At 32.0% G+C, this 20,005-nt stretch overlaps 1 protein-coding gene and 1 long non-coding RNA gene across 2 annotated transcripts in view; both read right to left on the reverse strand.

Moving 5' to 3' along the window:
• The window catches only part of LOC113520220 (DE-cadherin), a 311,477-nt gene that overhangs the window by 148,018 nt on the left and 143,454 nt on the right, over positions 1-20,005 (reverse strand). The gene's annotated exons all lie outside the window — the stretch shown is intronic.
• The window catches only part of LOC128201347 (uncharacterized), a 67,223-nt gene continuing 62,495 nt past the window's right edge, over positions 15,278-20,005 (reverse strand). The window contains exon 5 of the long non-coding RNA XR_008253202.1: positions 15,278-18,580. This is a non-coding gene — a long non-coding RNA (uncharacterized LOC128201347). The remainder of the gene's footprint in view (positions 18,581-20,005) is intronic.

Consider the following 20,005-nt stretch of genomic DNA (forward strand, 5'->3'; position numbering starts at 1 on the left):
ATTGCGTATATACGCGTACGCAGTTATTTCAGTCTGAAGAATAAAGAAAGATTATGAAATAAATAATATTAGGATACAAGAAATAATAGCTACATCATGGGACAGTTCAATATATTCTATGATGCTCATGACCTGTTCTTTCTGACAAAAGGCTGTCACTATATTTATTCATGTCGGTTTTACTCACGTTTTAAGTTCGAGGATGCCCGATATACTGACTAACAGTACTAATCGTGAAACAGCCGTGAACCGCGCTCATGAATCAGGACTCCCACTGAGTTCGAAACTAGTCGGGGATTCCTGTATTAAAAACGTGAGTAAGGCCGACATAAACAATTACAATACAGTAGGATTCACGATAGTTATTATCCAACAGAAAGCTGTCATTTGTTCGTCATCATTAATAATATAAAATAATGTCTTAGTATTATTCCATTAATATTATTATATAGTAGTAACTCTCGGCTTTCCCCGCGAAGAATAAAAAATATTAACATTATAAGTATTAACCCTATTAATATATAAAAGAAAAAGTTTAATAAGTTACATTAGTGTACCCAATTTTATTAAACTCCCTCAGCTTTTAGAAGTATGTACAAAATCGAATATATAAACCAGATCTGAGATTGAAATATACTCGTAAGATATTTTTAACGTAATTCACGGACAAAATCATAGGAACTTACTAGTTTTCATTACTAAGGCCTCAATATTAAAATGAGTACATTGGAACAGAAATTATTGGCAACGGAATTATATTTTGTGACTCTTGCTGATACTAAACACAGAAACGTTTTGTTTCTGTTATGCTCTGATTGTCTCCCACTGTTTAACGGTATGACTAGACACAATAAAATATAAATCATTCCATATTATTGCATTTAGCCTACAAGTTTATAAATAAAAAGACAAATTCACATATTCGAGCTCGTTTAGTTGAAAAGAGAAAAAATAAATTATAAAAGGGAAAATAAAATGTATGTGAAATTAATTTATGTAATCACTGAACCTAATTACTAGGAAATTGTACTATTACTACATTTAATTCGATTTTTACACGCATAGAATGAGAAAATACTATTCAACGAATTCACAAAGGAATACCTATTTTCTTTTTTTTTTTTTATTACAGTTATAAGTTCTTATTAAGAATGGTTCCACATTTATAAAAAAACATCTTTTATATTATGAAAATTTGATTAAAAAAAAAGTTATTAACTTTAATATCTAATTGACAGTGACGGAGCATTATGAAATGAATCATCGGAACCTTAAAGTTTTAGATAAAGATAACAAATTTATATTTAGAATAAGAATTTTCAAAATAAGTATCCTCCTCAAAATATCTATTATATTGAAGAGGATAGATGATGAAAAAGAATTTTCTAGGAACACTATACTGGCAACTTTATAGTGGTGCAATTTTGAAAATGGAATGTACCAGACGGCCCCTTGGGTCGCAAGAACCGCGTCCACTCACTTCTCTGATTGCAGACAAGGTTATGACACAGTTAACCCTATTTCTAGAGATGTTCCTTTATAAACTATTCTGTGAATCTGAAAACTAGACGAGGCGTTTTAGATTAATTAAAAAAAAGCAAACTAAATTACTTAAAAAAAATAAAGACTTTTTCTTATAAAAATATTAATGTTATTCTAATTTTAAATACTAAATTAAGTAATTTAGATAAAAGCTCTATTAGTACATCGAAATGCTTTTTAGTTTATTGTATTTTACCGCGATTGTTACCTTACAAACAGAATACTTACTAATAACCTAAGCCCATGACAACGATTTTATAATTACATATTAAAGATTGTAAATTTTCTTAATACAAAAATTGTTTTTAATAATAAACATGGATATGAAATTATTTATAACATTTTATTAATCATTGACCTATATCAAATTTTTTATCAAAATTATTCAAACTATCTTTATTCAAAAGCGTAATCTAAAGAAAAAATCTATTTTACACCTTATCAGCAACAACACAAAACGACACGACAAATAATTCCTTACCTACGCAAAGAAAAGTCAAGCAGTATTTTGTTTCCAAAAGAGATTTACTCATAATTCATAATATAAATACAAATAAAAACAATGTATTTATCTAAATTTACATTTCATCTTTGCATAAAGTTGCAATAACGCCAGACTTAATTATATGCATATTTTATTTTCTAGCTAACAGAGTGTTGGTCACGTAGAACAGAATTTAGTCATATAACTTGTTTATGCCAAAAGTAGGAAATTTCCAAATTCGTCACAATTGTTTTTTTTTTAGCCATTAAAATACGCAGTTACGTCGCTAGTTTTGAACCGGGTTTGACAATTCATTTTGCAACCTGTATGATAACCCCTGTGAATCATATATATATATATGATGAAAATAATATTAATAAAAAACAAACAGAATATAAGAGGTAAAACACTGAGCCACCTTATACAATATGACGATTTTCTAAAAAGTCTACTAGAATGGAAAATAATGGGCAAAAGAGGAAGGAAGGCGAAGACCAAGAAATAATTACATGGGACAAACAAGAAAATAAGTGTCATGTCGTATAGAGAGGTCAATGATATGGCCTGGAATAGAGCTGGCTGGAAAGGAATGCATTTTTTATTGCAATTAGTTGCCCCGACAAGAGGATAGTGATAAATAAAAAAAAGAACAAAAAGCATTATAATGCCTGTGTTTATCCTATATTCTTTTGACGATTAAAGTTGTTTGTTTTACGAGCAAAAATTTTATTAAGTGAAAGGAAAGAAATATGATATTCATATAAACAATTAAATTTCAGAAAGATCTAAGTAGATAGGACAATAAATTAATAATATCAATATTATTAACATATATTTTATTTTAATATTATGTAACATAAAATTGTTACAAACAGAATGGAATAATTGTAAATATTACACGCCGTCTATAATTTAATTATCTCATTCAATTCAATTTATTTATTCACAACAATACTACATTGTGTTGAATATTTTTTATAAGTAACAAGAAGATATCATAAAATACAATAAAACAGAAAAAATATCAAACAACAAAATAGCCAACAATAATTGTTAAAAATTACAAAATTAACAAATGTAATTTTTTTTCTTACGAGACAAAACAGCGCCAAACTGTTTCCAAAATCGAGTACTAAAGTCGCGGATAAAAGCTAGCATTAAATAAGAAAGTTATGATTGCAGTGAACAATGTAAGTAGCTTCTCGCATTCCTCTACACTTATTTATAACTTTATTGACTATTCATTATTGAGATAGGTAAAGACAATAACAATTAATAATTTATATACACATTAAATAATATATAGATAAATAACATTAAACGATAATTATAATATAAATGCACTTCATTTCATACGAGCAATGCTGAGTGATATATGAGGTCACGCGGAACAGTACGATCCTCTAGGATAGCATCACGTACTATCAATAACAGCGATAGTATCGAATTCATATCAAATTTGAGAGACGACAGACATTTGCAGGAAGATTTGTCAGTTAACAAAGAAAATGGTCTTGTTTTTTGAAACAAAAGAGAGATAGACTATATAATACTGTCTGTTTCAATGGAACTCAATAAAAATGTAAACAAACGAACAAACGACCCCATCTATAAAATACTCTATCAATATATTTTTATAGTAGTACAAATAAAAAATAAATTAGTTGATTGAATATTACGATTTGATACAAATTCCATTTAAAGCGTGTATTTATAATTAATGAAAACCTAAAGTTAAATACTTTTGAACTAAACAAGTTTTCAGTTGCAACGTCATTGCAAACTTAGTTTGCCCAAGCTGGTATTGTTTCTTTGGAAGTTCATCTGAATTCATGCGATTCCTTCGATGTCTGACTTCATTAATACTTTGGTATTGAGATTTCTGTGAGATATTGGGATTGCATTTTTTCTCCTATAACTAAGTTTTGCATAGATAGAGTTTGAACATGATCCTAAAGTTTTATATAGAAATATGGACAAAATAAAACACAAAACTAGAATGATAATGATGATGATGATCGATCTTTTAGTAAGGAGAAGACATTTTTGATGTAAATCAGATTTATTTTTTCAAATAAGACTTTCCTTTTATTTTTCTTTCCTTTTAAATTTAAATTAGGCCTTATAATCTTAGTTAATGGCAATGAGCGATGGTTACCACTTTCCATCAGGTGGGCCGTCAGCTTGTTTGCCATTCCAAGTTGTATAAAAAAAATAGCTCGAAGAACCGACAACCGATGGGGAAGAAAGGTTCTTGAGTGGCGACCACGTACGGGTAAACGCAGTGTAGGACGACCCCCACTAGATGGACTGACAACCTGAAATATGTTGTAGAGAGTCAGTGGGTGCAGGTGACTCAGGACCGTTCTTTATGGCAGTCTATGGAGCAGGCTTATGTCCAGCAGTGGTCGGATAATGGCTAAAATGATGATGAATCTTAATTGAACTCTTTAAAATTGCAGCATATATCTATTCTTAAAAAAAAATACATACATAATACATACATCTTTACAAGAATTTTACACAGGCTTTTTATTTTAAGAGTACTGTAGGCATCCATAGGATACAGTTTATATATTATGAAAATTTCTATCATAAAGACAAGATAAGAAAAATTTAATATAACAAATACGATGTACGATAAAAACCTACAATAAAATCTTGCTTTCATTCCTATGGTAAAAGAAAAAAAGTATATCTCGAAAACAGATTAATAGAATCCGAACAAGTGAAGCTGCGGTGCTTACCAGTCTTATATAGTACGTGGGAACAAATAATGACACAAAATGAGACGAGACAACGTAATCATCCAAAGGGAAAAACGTTAATGATACTATGGATAATATTATGGTACAGTAGTAACAACCAGAAACATTTTACATGCACGAATAGACGTTTTGGACTAATGACGACACGACTATTCCTTGGAATAGAAGCAATATGGTTTGGTACAACCTTTTTTTATTATCCAAATAATACTCAGAATACTGAGAATGATATATAAAATTATATAAGAGATATATATTCATCTATATTCTTAATATAAGTGCTTGATTGTGCCGTGTAATCCAAGCATAGAATAGGCTACATTTTCCTTTTCCATGGGTGCCGTAAGAGGCGACTAAGGGAACATAATGGTCGAGGGATGGGCAGCAGTGTCCCTTTTAAAACATCTCTAAAGCCAAACTGCGGTTGCCAATTCGGTTACTGGCAACAACTTGCACAACGCCTCTTTATTGGGAGGCCTATGTTCAGTAGTGGACTGTAGACGATTGATATGATAATGATGCTGATAAGTGCTTGATAAGTTGGTTCCAAATTCGATTTTAAGCTTATTTCAGATATACTTACTTCTATTCAGATGTACGGCCTGAAATAACGTGTTATCATAAAGCGTAAATATAAATTAAAAAAAATCATTGTTATAAAAATATCGACGAAATCACAAATAAATTCAAGTTCACTTAAAATTGACAATTATATCACTAACAGGAATTCTAAGAAAGAAAATAAAATACCAACAGCTAAAACAGTTTTAAATCTTTGCAGACAAGCAAAAAACAACTAACCTCATGGCTTTTTCTAATAACGCTAAAGTCTATTCGAAAATAACTTAAACGAGTAAATCTTAGACCTCGCTCAACGAGTCGGTCGAGTGCTGACATTATCGAGATTTGTGCCTAAAAACTCTTAACTTGCAAGTTGTTTTTTGTCGTCATCCGCAGTCCTGTAACGAGTACAATGAAATCCCTATCTGGACCTTACAAATCCACCTACTTGGGTGGACCTGAAGGGGCTTTGCCAAAACGTAAACAAGTTAAACGAAAATAAACAAAGGAAAGAGTATGTTTTGCAAACAAGAAACTCATTAGAATAGGTACCGTGAAAGATAACAAAACAATCCTATTCAAGATATAAATATAACAGTTGTTAGTCAGCAACCGCGAGACAAAAGGAATTGGAATGAAATTTTGAAGCGTTCGTTATTCACGCTCTGAAGGAAAATATCGATCATAGATTCGAAAGAAAGAAGATTATAGGGGCATCGGACAATTTTCCTGGACACGCGAGCAAATTTCCGACAATGAATCGAGTACTTGTGACGGTATAAAAGACTCATCAATAATAACGATGCCTCTCATCAGCTAAATGGAAGGAAAGGACAACGTAGCCGTCATTGTTGCATTAAGAAATTAATATTAGGCAAGTTGGCACATGGGGATTCAACGGGTGGCAGTTAACTGGCATCGGTTGTGGTGACAGGCTTGACAGCTGTTTTTTGGGTGGATGAACATGAATGATTACTTCTCGCACAACAAACAATTCTATTACAAGAAATAACAAGCAAAATCACTTTGGAAAGCCATAATTATTCTTTTAAATGACGCTGATTATTTGCTGAATGAAATATTAGTTACAAATGAATGCTGACATTTCCGTGGTACGGATAAATGCTTTAACAGATTCAGTGCTCGAGATGGGACCGAGTGCGGAGCAAGCATCGGAGCTCACGGATGATTTATGAGACTGGAAAGCTGTAATTGATTGGCGATTGTTCCAGCTACGAAAACAATTTGAAAATATTTGAACCTTTTAAAAATATTTTAGCTTATCTATGACAATGACTTTAATTATCGCTCTGCATTGCAGTTAGGAGGACCATATAACGGATTGAATATACACGTATAGTTTATTATGATCAATTAACAATTGCTTTTAAATTAGTAAAAACAAGGGAACCGTTTATAAATATTTTAAGTACTTTTCCATGACATTAGTTTTAAAACGCGTAACATTATTTCTACTACCTAATACGAGTATGCGTTATGAATCTATAATTGTGCTCGCCTGTTACTTTTTGGCGCTTTAACATCTCAACTCAATTAAACGTCATAAAATTTGGTACACACAGTATTAGGGCATACATTTATACACAGATGAAGCTGCTAGTAAAATATAGTCTTTTATACTCTATATACTATAATAGCTAGTTATTTATAACGTCAACGACAACAACATATTACTCATCGCAGAATATTTGTAGTCCAATGAAAAATATGTGTATAAATCACAATAGTACGTTAATATTCTCAACGAATTATTGCCCTTAAGTAATTCGAACATCCTTCTTCTTTCTAGACGCGCCATGAACGCCAAGTGACGTCTACGATGATTTATAAGGGATGCCGAAAATTGATTGGCCAGCCCCCGTTGTTAACCGAAATATGTCGGGAGGAAACAAAGCGAAAATATGACCGCTATAACAATTGAAGGCAACCCTGAAATGATCCGATATTGTGAACACCATTATATACCTACATTTCTGAAATGTTCACAGTAATAATTGCTTTTTCTATTTAGGGCTGTACAAAGCGCTGAGAGCAGAGACTATAATAATATATTGTCATCGCAGAAACTTTATTTACATGAATAACTTTGTTTCTCTTTGACTTTATAACGAAACAACTTTAAGCAAGGAAGACTGATTTTTTTAATTTTATATAAATAAAAATCAATTGCCAAATTAATTCAGAACGGCTATATTTATTCCGCTAATTCTTTTTGTGTTTGTAATTGTCAAGACAAAGTTAACATGAATGAAAATGTTGGAAAAATAGTACGGATAATTATTGGTTAGAAAATCGTACAGCTGTGCGAAGCCGGGACGTGTTAAAAAGTCCGTAAGTTACAAGTATAATTTAAAAAAAAAAGTAGTAGTAGATATATGAGAGAATAAGAAGTTCACAACTTCTTTATGCTGTGTTTATTTGACTAAAGAGTTTCAATACAGCTTCAAAAATAGATATTTAAAGTTATTTTGCATCATTTACAAGACTAAGGAGAAAATTAGCTACTCAACCACAATATACTAAACTATACAGAGTTGACGTTGGTATGATCAAAATCAATGACAACTGGTAATTAATCAACGATAGCTTGATCTACATACATACCGCTGTAGATGCAGAGGTCATTAAACTATGCATCTGATATAAAGTCATAAATAGTCCTCACTAATGGCAACTCACGAGGTGTACCATGAAGGTATTCGGTGAAGTCCATGATGCTAAAGTATATAAACGACATATTGATATTATTAAAAAAACACTAGAAAAAATACCAGTACTCCTGTTTCTTTTTTTTTATTTGGGCATTTTCAAAGGTTAATTTTAAATTAGTTTTTTTTTTTTTTGTGCAATCAATTGAATGTATAGATGGCGATTATCACTTTCTATTAGATGAGCCATTAACGTCTTTGTCATAGCACGATGCATAAAGAATAACAACAGCATATTTTAGCGATTCCTATTTTATTGTACTTGAGTCTTCTAATCTTACTATTTTTTTTAGTTGACAAGTTGTATCAATATCATGCAGGATCGAAGATAAATCTTGTTCTTTTCGTCCAGTCCAAACTAGAAATACCGCTGTCGCACAATGTAAAATGCTATCGGCTTTTTATGAAATTTTTTGCTCACTCCGCCTCGTTAAGATGCTCTAAAACTGAGTGCTGGCTGGACGGAATGACAAAAAGCTTTGTTACCTTTTTCGGTGTATTTCGGTGTAATGTCGATCGAGATTTTTTATTCTGTCGAATTCTAATTAAGTCTGTGAAATTAGAGTTCAATGACCGTTTTTAATTTGTAATTACATCTTTTGAAGACTAGATGTTAAAATGTAAATGAGTGTAAAATAGGTTCTATTTAAATATTGAAGTTGTAATTGCAGAGGGAATAGGCCAAAAAGGTTAAGCAATCTACTTTAATTCCAAACCTCAGCTTCAAATAATTTAATAAGCCAAATTGCTTTATGGCGGATATCGCTAATTTGAGATTAAACCGTTCAAATGAAAAGGAAAAAGAAAATGTTAATTAATTCGATACTAGAGAATTAGAAAGGTTTTAAATAACTCTAATCATGTCAAAATTAAGTAAATCCTATAAATAGTAAAAAAAGTCATCAGAATCGGTTTAAAATTGGTGAAGATATCGCACAAGATGTGAGATGAGGTACAGGCTCTCACAATATGCGATATCTTCACTTCTTCTTCACAAGTAAATTGAAAAAACTTCTTTCTGTTTGATATCAATTAAAAAATTTATCACAAACAATGTAATTTAAGCATACGGATTGGCATTACTGATCAGATTAATTCTCTGATGATGGTAATCACTGTTAATGTCGTAATTATGCCGAGTTGGCAGTAGATCGCCAGCCTTGTTCTATTCAAATAAGATCAGGCAAATGTGGGCAAATCGAGTGTTACTCATACCTGCCTATTCTACTCGAGATTATGATGTTCATCACAATTCCTTACTAATATTATAAATGTTAAAGTGAGGTTGTTTGTTATTCTTAGTGGATTAATGCTTTAACCAATCTACTTTTGATACCGGCCAGTTAACATTCCGGTAACGCAGTCGAAGTCGCGAGTAAAAGCTACTGTCATACACAGAATATTAACACGACACCGCTATTATCCAATCAAAGTAATACAAGTAATTTAGACTGTGGCAATAATGACGTTTTGTCACTGAGAAACTAACAAATTCCTACGTTACAAATAACTAAAATAGCACAGGTTTACCTCAAAATTCATACTAATTTAACTACCCTACAATAAACCGTTCGAAATACATACCTACCGCCATAGGAGCCACTAATTCCTGAATTGCATAGTTTGGGAATCCAGAAAGTTTGCCGCTAGGTAGGTATTCCTTTGACATAGAAATTTGAGTAGGTTAAACTAAAATTAATTTTACTTAGAATTACGTAGAAGAAAATAATATAGCTAATAAATTATTTATTACATTAGATAATTGTACTAAATATTGTACTCATACAATTAGTTTTACAATAAAGGTATTTAGAGAAGATTTGCGTTTGTTATGAAAATAAAAGATGTTTTCTTAGTTGAAACGAAACAACAAGCCAAGTAATTTAGGAGTTTATTAGCAATAACAATGTGGGCTGCTCGTTCTGCCTTCTATAAAGTTACAAAAAGGTTAACAAACAAAAATATAATCAGTTTCTATGGTCAATTCGTAAGTAAATTGATGGACAAATAAATTCAATTTATGCCATCGGGCACCCTACTCTATTGTTGCCCTCGATGCTTTTCTAAATCATTGTCAGACCGCATTACTGTCTTATAAAGTTAAAAATTCAAATAAGAGTGAAGGAGATAGATAATTGTGGCACAGCATGGGTTGATAAGGGACAGCAATTAAGGGAACGTTGAATGACCTCGTGCTTCGGGTTTCTTCGGTATTCGTCGGAGTGACTCGGCCGTAGAGGATCTTATCTTCGAATCTGAGTCCGCGTATGCGCAACCCCTGAAATTAAATATTTTATAAACGGGTCCGCCTATCTGGATTATTAATATCCATTTTGCAATATATAAAAATGATACAAACGTTAATCACAAACACGGCTCTATAAGATCTTTTCATATAACAATATAAAAAGCGCAAGAATTTCAAAATAATTTACCTAACAAGAAATAATATGACGAAGTTAAAAAACTATGCTTATTTTCGGGTCGACGAAACGATTTTAGATAAATAGTACATAAATATGAATACATATCCGATTTTATTGCCGTCGTTGCGACACAAATGAATTATGTGTAACAGAAGCTAAAGTTTAAATAAACAAGTTACAAGAAGAAAAAGTTTGTAATGCAATCGAATAATAATTGGGAAAATTTGTAGGAAAAGAAACATTTCTATGAAAAGAAGTGGTATAAGTAACAGCTATACCAAATAAACAGATCGAACTTATGTAACCAAAAATTCTTATTCATTAGTAAAGTCGATATTTGTGATACTTTTAAAATAGAGACAATAAAACATAATAAATATGAAAGTTTCAAAAAATGTTTGTAACAATCACTTGCTTAAACAGCTAGATAGATTTCAATGAATTTTAGTACCTAAAGGAACCATAATCCAGATTATTATTTATGCTAATTCACATGAAAAAAAAACAGGGATACAATTAGCATATGCATAAAATGGAAACACTTTCTTCAATTAGCGACACGAATGTCGCTACTGTAAATTTAAAGTAATACAATCCACCGTAGCTACACTTTGCTTATTTACCCCGTTAGCAAACGGTGCCTTATTGCTCAATTTGTATTGCGACTAGATTTTATCCGTTTTACGTTACAGCTGCACGCACTAACAACTATGCTTCATGTCGTTCGTTTACTTCTATGTCTACGAGTCATATAAACGTTATTCGTACGTTGATCTGTGAAGCTACATCTTGCGTTTACTGGTTAATGATATAATCATCAATTGCAAGACCTTGGTGACACAAACCACGAAGTTATGTTCCTTCATTATTTTTAAGCGATTTCCAAGTGAAATTTTTTTCAATTGTTCTGATTTTTTATATGTATTATGTTGTGCGACTACATTGCCAATCCTGAACCAATTCTATTTCCGTGTTGGTTCAATTTTAATTTTTTGATAAACTGCTTGATTCGAAGCAAAATCTATATGCAAACACTTGATTTCACGTACTACATTCAAACTTTTACATGTACTATGAAATATGTGTAAGAATATCTCTACGTAGTGTGTAGGTTTAAGATTAAAATAACTTTTTAACGAGCAATACATACTTGTTTGAACTTCTGCAAATATACCAATTTTGGAAACTATCTAAAAAAACATAATTTAGTATTTACTGATTTCCAGTTGGCAAATGAAAATAATTAGTCATTATAAAACGATATATCCTATTTAAACGATGCTACTCTACTCTCTACTGGAAGATCATTTATAGTCATCTATCTTCATTGAACTATTTAATATTATTAAAGATTACAGAGCGGATGATTTAACAATTATTATAAGTTTGTACTAAATAATATAAAATATATTATTATACCTATTAAAAGATGTAGTAATAGGATCAAACAAATTCTCATCTAACTTCGTCTTGGCCTTATCCTATATCTATATGTGTGGTCAACGTAATATTTCCTTTTCCATTCATCTTTATTGCATTCGTCTCAATATTCATATCCTTACTTGACAAATCACCTTTAACATAGTTCATACATCAATTTTAAGTCTCTTTCTATGCAACCATACATCACAACCCATTAATCGCTGAATATGGATCCATCCTGTTCATAAAAAAATTCCTGCTAGTTTTTACTTACGACTCTGTCGACGTTACCGGGATATATTGATTAACGGTGTAAAGAGTAACCTATGTTGCTGTCTATTCCGAACAGTATGTTAATAGCAAAGTTCATGACAACCGGTTGAGCCCTTAAGATGCTCAATAATCTCAGTTGCATGTTTTATTGGTATCAGTGTAAAATGGCAAGGTACGAAACATTTATTTTATATTTCTATATTTTAGATCATAAGAATGAAAAGGAGAAATGACATCTCTCATGCCCGTAGCACACGACATTTCCCGCGCTTCTAATAAATCTATCCACGCTGCAGGTAAACCATAAAAAACATGATTACTCTAAAACGAACTCATTTGTCTCATAAGGTGGAACCCCATAGTTCCGACGACAAAATAATGTCATAGTGTCCACGCCTAATGAGGCACTCAACTGTCGTGTCAATGACCTCATTACAGACGAATGATGAATGCACTGGGCCGTTAAAATACTTGTCCATTAACATGCCTTGCTCGTTATAATAGAAACTATTTTGTTATCTAAGACATAACTGTAGATGTATTGGTTAAACATACAGAATTAACGATTTATTTTTTTCTATGTATATGTGTATTAATTATAATAAATTTATTACTAGCATTTACCGACGCCTTCGTCGGCATGATTAGGATAAAAAGTAGCTTATGTCCTTTTAATCTCCAATGGTATGTATATACCAAATTTTATTACGTTTAATTGAACTAATAAAGATTTTATTAAAAAAATGAAGAAATAAGAAAAAAAAAAAACAAGCAATAAAGAACACAAAGTAACAACTGCGTTCCAAGAGTGAAACGGTGCTCTTAAGGGAGCGAAGTACGAGATTTTTAATTCGCCTGTATTTTCTTTAAGTGTGTTGATTATGCTATATATTTCTGAATTTATTCTAATAATTCTTTTTAATATCCATTTTGCATATCGTAAATAGTTGGATGCAGGTGGTGCAGAATCGTACTTCGTGGCGAAATATAAGGGACAACCATGTTTAACAATAAAGGATGGATAGATTATAATAATGATGACATTTCTGTAATGTTACCAAATTTCCCATGAACATTCCAACGGGAAAACGTGAGCAAAGCCGCGAGAAGTGAACAGTTATACATGCAAAACAGTGTAATTTTGTATCATCATCGAAATGAATTCTCTCTCCGAACTAGAATCGATGTCATAAATCGCGAAACCCGGGCACAAACGTAAGAGCAATTAATTAAACAGTTAACAGTCGGGTTAATTAAACTGTAATTAATTTTACAACAACTCCAAAATAATGTGTTATTTTGTCGGAAACTAAAGGGTACATTGAAAGTTTCGGAAAGCTCAAAAACTTATGAAATATTAACCTACATTTGAATAACACCAATGTAATACATATTTAGTAATATTTTAAACAGTAACTGTGTCGATTTGATTATTTTTCATGGTAGTGGCAGACCCGATTTTGATGAAATTGGATATTAAACTTAAAACGTGGAATTCCATTCAACTGTTCTTAAAATATATTTATTCTATCAGCTATTTTATTTTACCTCAATTTATATGAATAAATAGAATCTAGACTGACCTAAACGGTTTGATATAGTTTTATTTCACTCCTAAGAGGCTATGCCTTAAAGGTATATCGAACATCCAATCTTGCAGAATCCAGTTGAAGCCAACACTCAGACTCCTGCAATCCTTCTCAGGATACACTGCTGTCTTACATTCTTTGGGCCATTGGTTTCATAGGAGTCGGTCGTCAACCACAACCACAACGTCACCAATCGCTATCGATCGTGTTTCTGTTCGAAACCGTTTGCCGCGTCTTGTCAAAGTTGGTAGGTATTCTTTTACATAACATTACCAGGTTAAGTCGGTTAGCCATTGAGAATGTCCTCAGAAACGTCACAGTAAATCACCGTCGTCAAGCGTACTAAAAAAGATGGTCTATGGACGAGAAGTCAAGTTCTCAAGAAGGCGTTCGATGCCAAAGGTAAGTCGTCATCCTACTCTATATGTACAGAAGTCAATAATCAGTTATTTACAAAATGTTTTGTCTCCACTAGAAATGTAAACGGAACTATGCCTATTTCTTTTGCATAGGGGGAAAGGAATTGGGGATTTACCAGCTCTATTACTAACAATCAGGTCGACTTCCTAGTTCCCCCTGGGAACCATCGTGGTTAATTGTTGTGGAATTTATTACGATAGGCTAACTGACCTGCTTTCATTTTCACCTATCATCCCTCACTGGTCTCTGCCAGCATATATCAGTAGCGCAGGCGGTGTTACCATTCCATTAACATCCTACAAAAAATCTCTCTTACACTTACGTACCTATTGTATTAGTACTTAACGTGGACTATTTATTTATCTTCATTTCACAACGCTTGACGACACAGAATCATATCAGAAAGACACTTGAAACGTAAAATATGCCTACAATTTAGGTAACATTCGAGTACTTCAAATAATCATATCATTAAGTTAACAGCACTCAAGCGTATTACATTAATTTACAAAATACAGTTTAATACTATGCTTTATTTAGAAGGTATATAAAACAAAAATATATTTATTTGTAAATAAACCTGATAATTGTAACAAAAATAATATTAAAATATCCTTACAGCAGATACGTCCAAAACATGGCATCACCTGCCACACCCCATTCTAGGAGGAAAGGGAATTGTTAATAATGAGGTTGAGAAGCTTCCTTGCTAGCAAATATTCCCTGTCAGGTCAAACTCCACGCGGTTCTTCTTGGAAAGCGTTGAACTTGTCAAGATGAGATCAAGCAAACAAGCTTTTCCACCTGATGAAAAGTGGTAACCGACGCCTATCGACATGAGCATGGACATAACATGATACCCCCCATGCGTTGCCATTCCTGAGGACTCAGGTGTTATTCCTCTGTACCCTGTAAATTCACGCCATATCCCACCCTTCAAACAGATTTACCCTAAATTACCCCGCCAGCGTATACCTAAAGGACAGGCGAAGCTAAAATTACATTTTCACTCGATAAAAAAAAAAAAACTTTGTTCTATCTAATGATTAATTGAAACAAAATCAAAGCGAGCGAAACTTTTTAATCACAGAAAAATTACATATTTGGAACCGAATATATAAATACCATGTATAATACTACCCTAAAAATTTCTTAAACTCACGTGGCTATCTATAGTCTTGTTTAAAAGTTAGTATAAAGGCAAGTACATACTAGCGTAGTCGCGGGGCAGCCGGTCTAACGCGATCTTATTGCTGCACGAATATAATAAATCACGTGAGATATCTTCGTCTCATCTTGCAGAGGAATTGTTCCACTAAAAAATCTGCTTGCATATAACATCGTAACTTGCGCTGGCTAGCGAGACGATAAATTTCACTTCTATTTTATCGTTATTGCACTGCGCTGATATGCAGAAAAAGATTTTAATCACAGTGTTGAACTATAAAATGGAAGTAAGATAGATAAGAATATATCGCGATTTTAAAATTTAGCTTAAGCACATGTTTTCGTGCCACTTTCTGTTTAAATTTAAACACTATTACATTGTAGATGGATAGATATGGATTATGCATTTTATATATTTTTTTTTCTATATTTAATTATTTAATAACAAAATATTACTTAATCCAATATAACATTAAAAAATTTAAATTATTTGATAGATTATTTAGTAAGACACTGATTTATACGTGACGAATTTTGGTACTTTTGTCAACATGCAATACATTATCAATGACTCTGTGCATAGCTAAAATGATAATTTTATTAAACTTAATACTTTTTTATTTAGTAATTCAATTAAATAATACGAAGTAGAAAAGCTACACGAACTAAATGTTGACTTAATTATGGTATTGTCTAAATATCTCATTTTACTTGTTACTTATATAATAAAACTGTAAATAGACGATGTCCGTTGTCATCGGGGATATTTAAGGAAAATTAATACCAGTGGTAAGACCAATAGAGTACAAAAATTTTTTTTAGAATTTTTATCTGTTCGTATGTATGTTTGTCAACATCACGTCATTATTACAAAAACTGTTCGGACTGATACCTGCTGCTTATTTTCACCACCGTACAACCCGCAACAAACTGAAGTTCCATCCCAACCATCTGTATGAGTGGCGGTCCTCCACTGTGCGCTTTTCAATGCGCTTTCTTCCACGCACAACCACTATTTAGAATCAACTTCCAGCAGCAGTAATTCCGATACGATACAATATCATAACCTTCAAGGTGATATTCCTTTTTTTAAAAGGCCAGCAGCACACCTGCAATGCCTCTGGTATTGCGAATGATTATGAGCAGCGGTAGTCACTTACCATCAGGTGAGCCGCATGCTCGTTTGTCACGTATAAAAAAAAAGAAAAAACTATTGCACCATATTGGATGAGGTTTTTACAGTTGTATTTTTGAAGGTCAAACTTAAAAACTGATGTATATCTTGATACGTTATCTAGAAGTGATATACTTCACTGGTTTTTGTACATCTGATAATACGAGAATTAACAAAAAAATTATTTGCGATTATTTCATATATCATATTTTTATTTCTGTATTCACTTTTTTTTATACAACTTAGAATAGCAAACAAGCTGACGGCCCACCTGATGGAAAGTGGTAACCGTCGCCTATAGACATGAGCAGTACCATGGACATAACAGAGTATACTGTTTCGCCCATAATACCCCCATGCGTTGCCATTCTTGAGGACTCAGATGTTATTCCTCTGTACCCACTAAATTCACGCCTTATCCCACCCTTCAAACCGAAACACAGCCATGCAAACACAACTACTTCACGGTTAAAACACGAATGGGACAGAGATACCCAAGCAATCGATTCTTATTATTATTACTAATTATTCTTCTATAAAACATATAACACTTTTATCCATCAGAGTCATAATTTCCTTGGTTTAAAAATTACGATGTTAAAAAGAACAATCGATTGAGTCACTTCGACAGTTAGCCGATCGTTTATGCGCGCTCGCTGAAACCTGAAGCGCTACTAAATCGGGAGTAATCTACAATTGACAAGTTGCACTAAACCCGCAGTATTGGCTACTAAATCGAGATTTCAGCTGTAAAGCGTTTTGTACGCTGAAAAATGCATTACGCTCACGAACAAAGCACGTGTACTTTGTTCGAATCGTATTCTAGACGGGAATTCGCGCTGCTTGTTCACAAGTGTGAACACACCTTAATTGTGATTTATAGATTTTAATATTTACACAGAATAAAAATATAATAAAAAAAAACTTGTAACACAGTTTTCATCCCTTTTTTCTCTCTCTTCTTTTCTTTTACTTTTTATTTGTACTTTTTGCTTCAATCGTAATTACTTATCTGCCTAATTTTTTTATCTGCTGTTCTAATTTATTATCATTAGAATTATAGTTGTATATTGTATGTATGTATTTGTGTAGGTATATATTTATATATACCTGCAAAATGTATTAGTAACAACATTTTAGTAGTAAACGCACCGCTAACTTAATTTTCTGCTTGCCTCATGGTTGACTGGTAGAGAACGCCATTAGGTATTAAGTCTGCTATATGTACACTTACTTATATAATTGTGCATTGAAGTAAAAAATAAATAGATAAGATACTTTTAGAAACAAATAAAATATTAAAAGTAGTACTAGGGTGTTAATTTTTAAGGATTTGAAAAAGGACTTCTCAATTCACTGGTATTATTATTTTTGTGTATGTTACGCGATATCTTGGCTAAATATAAACTAATCCGGGTATTTCTTTTTTATTTTTTTTTATGACAGAATGGCAAATAAGCTGATACCCTTCTGATGAAAAATGATAACCGTCGCCTTTAGACATGAATTACACCATGGGCATTGGCGAATACGCTTTCTGCATTCGATAGGGTATACTCCAGTGTTGCATTTCGTTACGATTGACGTCACTATTTTGCTATATTATTTCGAATGGAACTTAAATGTTTTTTGCATAACATTCTAACGGTTGAGCAGATATTCGACATTAAATTGAACTGGTAGATAGATAAATAAATACATAGATATATAATTTATTTGCATGCGCAAATAACAACAGATATAGATACGATAAAAGAAAAAATACATATAATGTATATATATCGTAATATCAAATAAGACTGTACACACTCGTATGCGATTCAAAAGATTCTATAACCAAGACTACAAAAATTGCAATTTCAATTTATTAAAGTTGAATATTCTTAAAGTAAACTTATCATGAACAGTACAGGACGGAACCCTCGAAGCAATAAAGATAAAGACACGGCAAACTGAACAAACAATGCGGGGCGCGAACGGGCCGCAACTCCCGGCGGAGCGATGCTCATGTCCACGCGTATTGCACTGTAATAAAGTAAAGAATGTTGGCATTCTCACACAGTGTTGCCAGATTGGGGATTTTTTGCAATTTTGGGTAAATATATTAGTAATGGAGAATTTTTTTTTTTCAAAAATAACAAAGAAATTTGTATTCTACCTGGTAGTAGATAATAAATTAAAATATATTTTCTAATTTATTTTAACTAAAAGAAGAAAAATAAAAGATTTACTGTACCTATATTAAATTATAAACTCAATTGTGGATTGTCCCCAACTTTTAGAACTAATTAATATTAATACGAATGACCGAATTCGTCTTAAACGGACTTTTACTGTGCCTTTTTATAGAAATAATATTTCTTTAAATAACCCTATAGCCAATATGTGTAGATTATATAATAACGCTCATCAAATTGACCTTGACATATTTGGACTCAGTTATTATCAATTTCGCAGACAATTATATAAAATAATGTAATATTTAGAAATTTCTTAAATAATTTTGTTTTGTTTTTTATTTAACTTTGTTTATGTTTATTTTTATGTTTAAATTTTTCACTAATAGTTGCAACCTAATGGCTTTGTTGCAGTCGCATTTACTATTGGATCATGCAGTGTGCATATGTTGTGGCAAGTTTACCTGATCAATACATTATGTACTTGCATATTATAATTTAAGTTTGTATTTGTAAACTTCTGTTATGTGCGCCTAATAAATAAAATAAAATAAAATAATTCAAAGGAACTTATTCTTAAAACAATGCTATTGTATTGGCTATTGTAATAATTAATTGATTGAAGAAATAACAATATTGTAGAAAATAAAAAAAGTTAAGAAAAATGTTCGTTACAAGAATCACAATAGAATTATTTTTAGACAAAAAAATTGTTTTTATTTTTCAGCTGACAAAGTTTTTTAGTATTGACCATAAAAAAAGTACTTTTTTTTATCTCGAATGAATTATTAGTATTTTTTTAATGCGCTTCATCGAGGCAACGTGACTTGATAATGGCAACTTCTCTAAATAGTTATGCTTATTTTCTACGCAAAATATCTATCAGCTTTATCTATAAACTTAAAATTTAAATCTAACCATTTGGCATCAACCATCATTATCATTACCATCCTACTAACGATATGGTCATATACAAATTAGAATCGAATTATTGACATTTGATATTTTTTTTTATACAACTTAGAATGGTAAACAAGCTGGCGGCACACCTGATGGAAAGTGGTAACCGTCGCCTATAGACATGAGCAGTACCATGGACATAACAGAGTATACTGTTTCGCCCATGATACACCCATGCGTTGCCATCCCTGAGGACTCAGATGTTATTCCTCTGTACCTTGTAAATTTACGCCATATCCCACCCTTCAAACCGAAACACGGCCATGCAAACACAACTGTTTCACGGTAGAAACATGAATGGGACAGAGGTACC

This window comes from Galleria mellonella, unplaced genomic scaffold, assembly GCF_026898425.1.
Source record: "Galleria mellonella isolate WM207_F2 unplaced genomic scaffold, CSIRO_AGI_GalMel_v1 utg40, whole genome shotgun sequence".
Classification (NCBI taxonomy): Eukaryota; Metazoa; Arthropoda; class Insecta; order Lepidoptera; family Pyralidae; genus Galleria; species Galleria mellonella.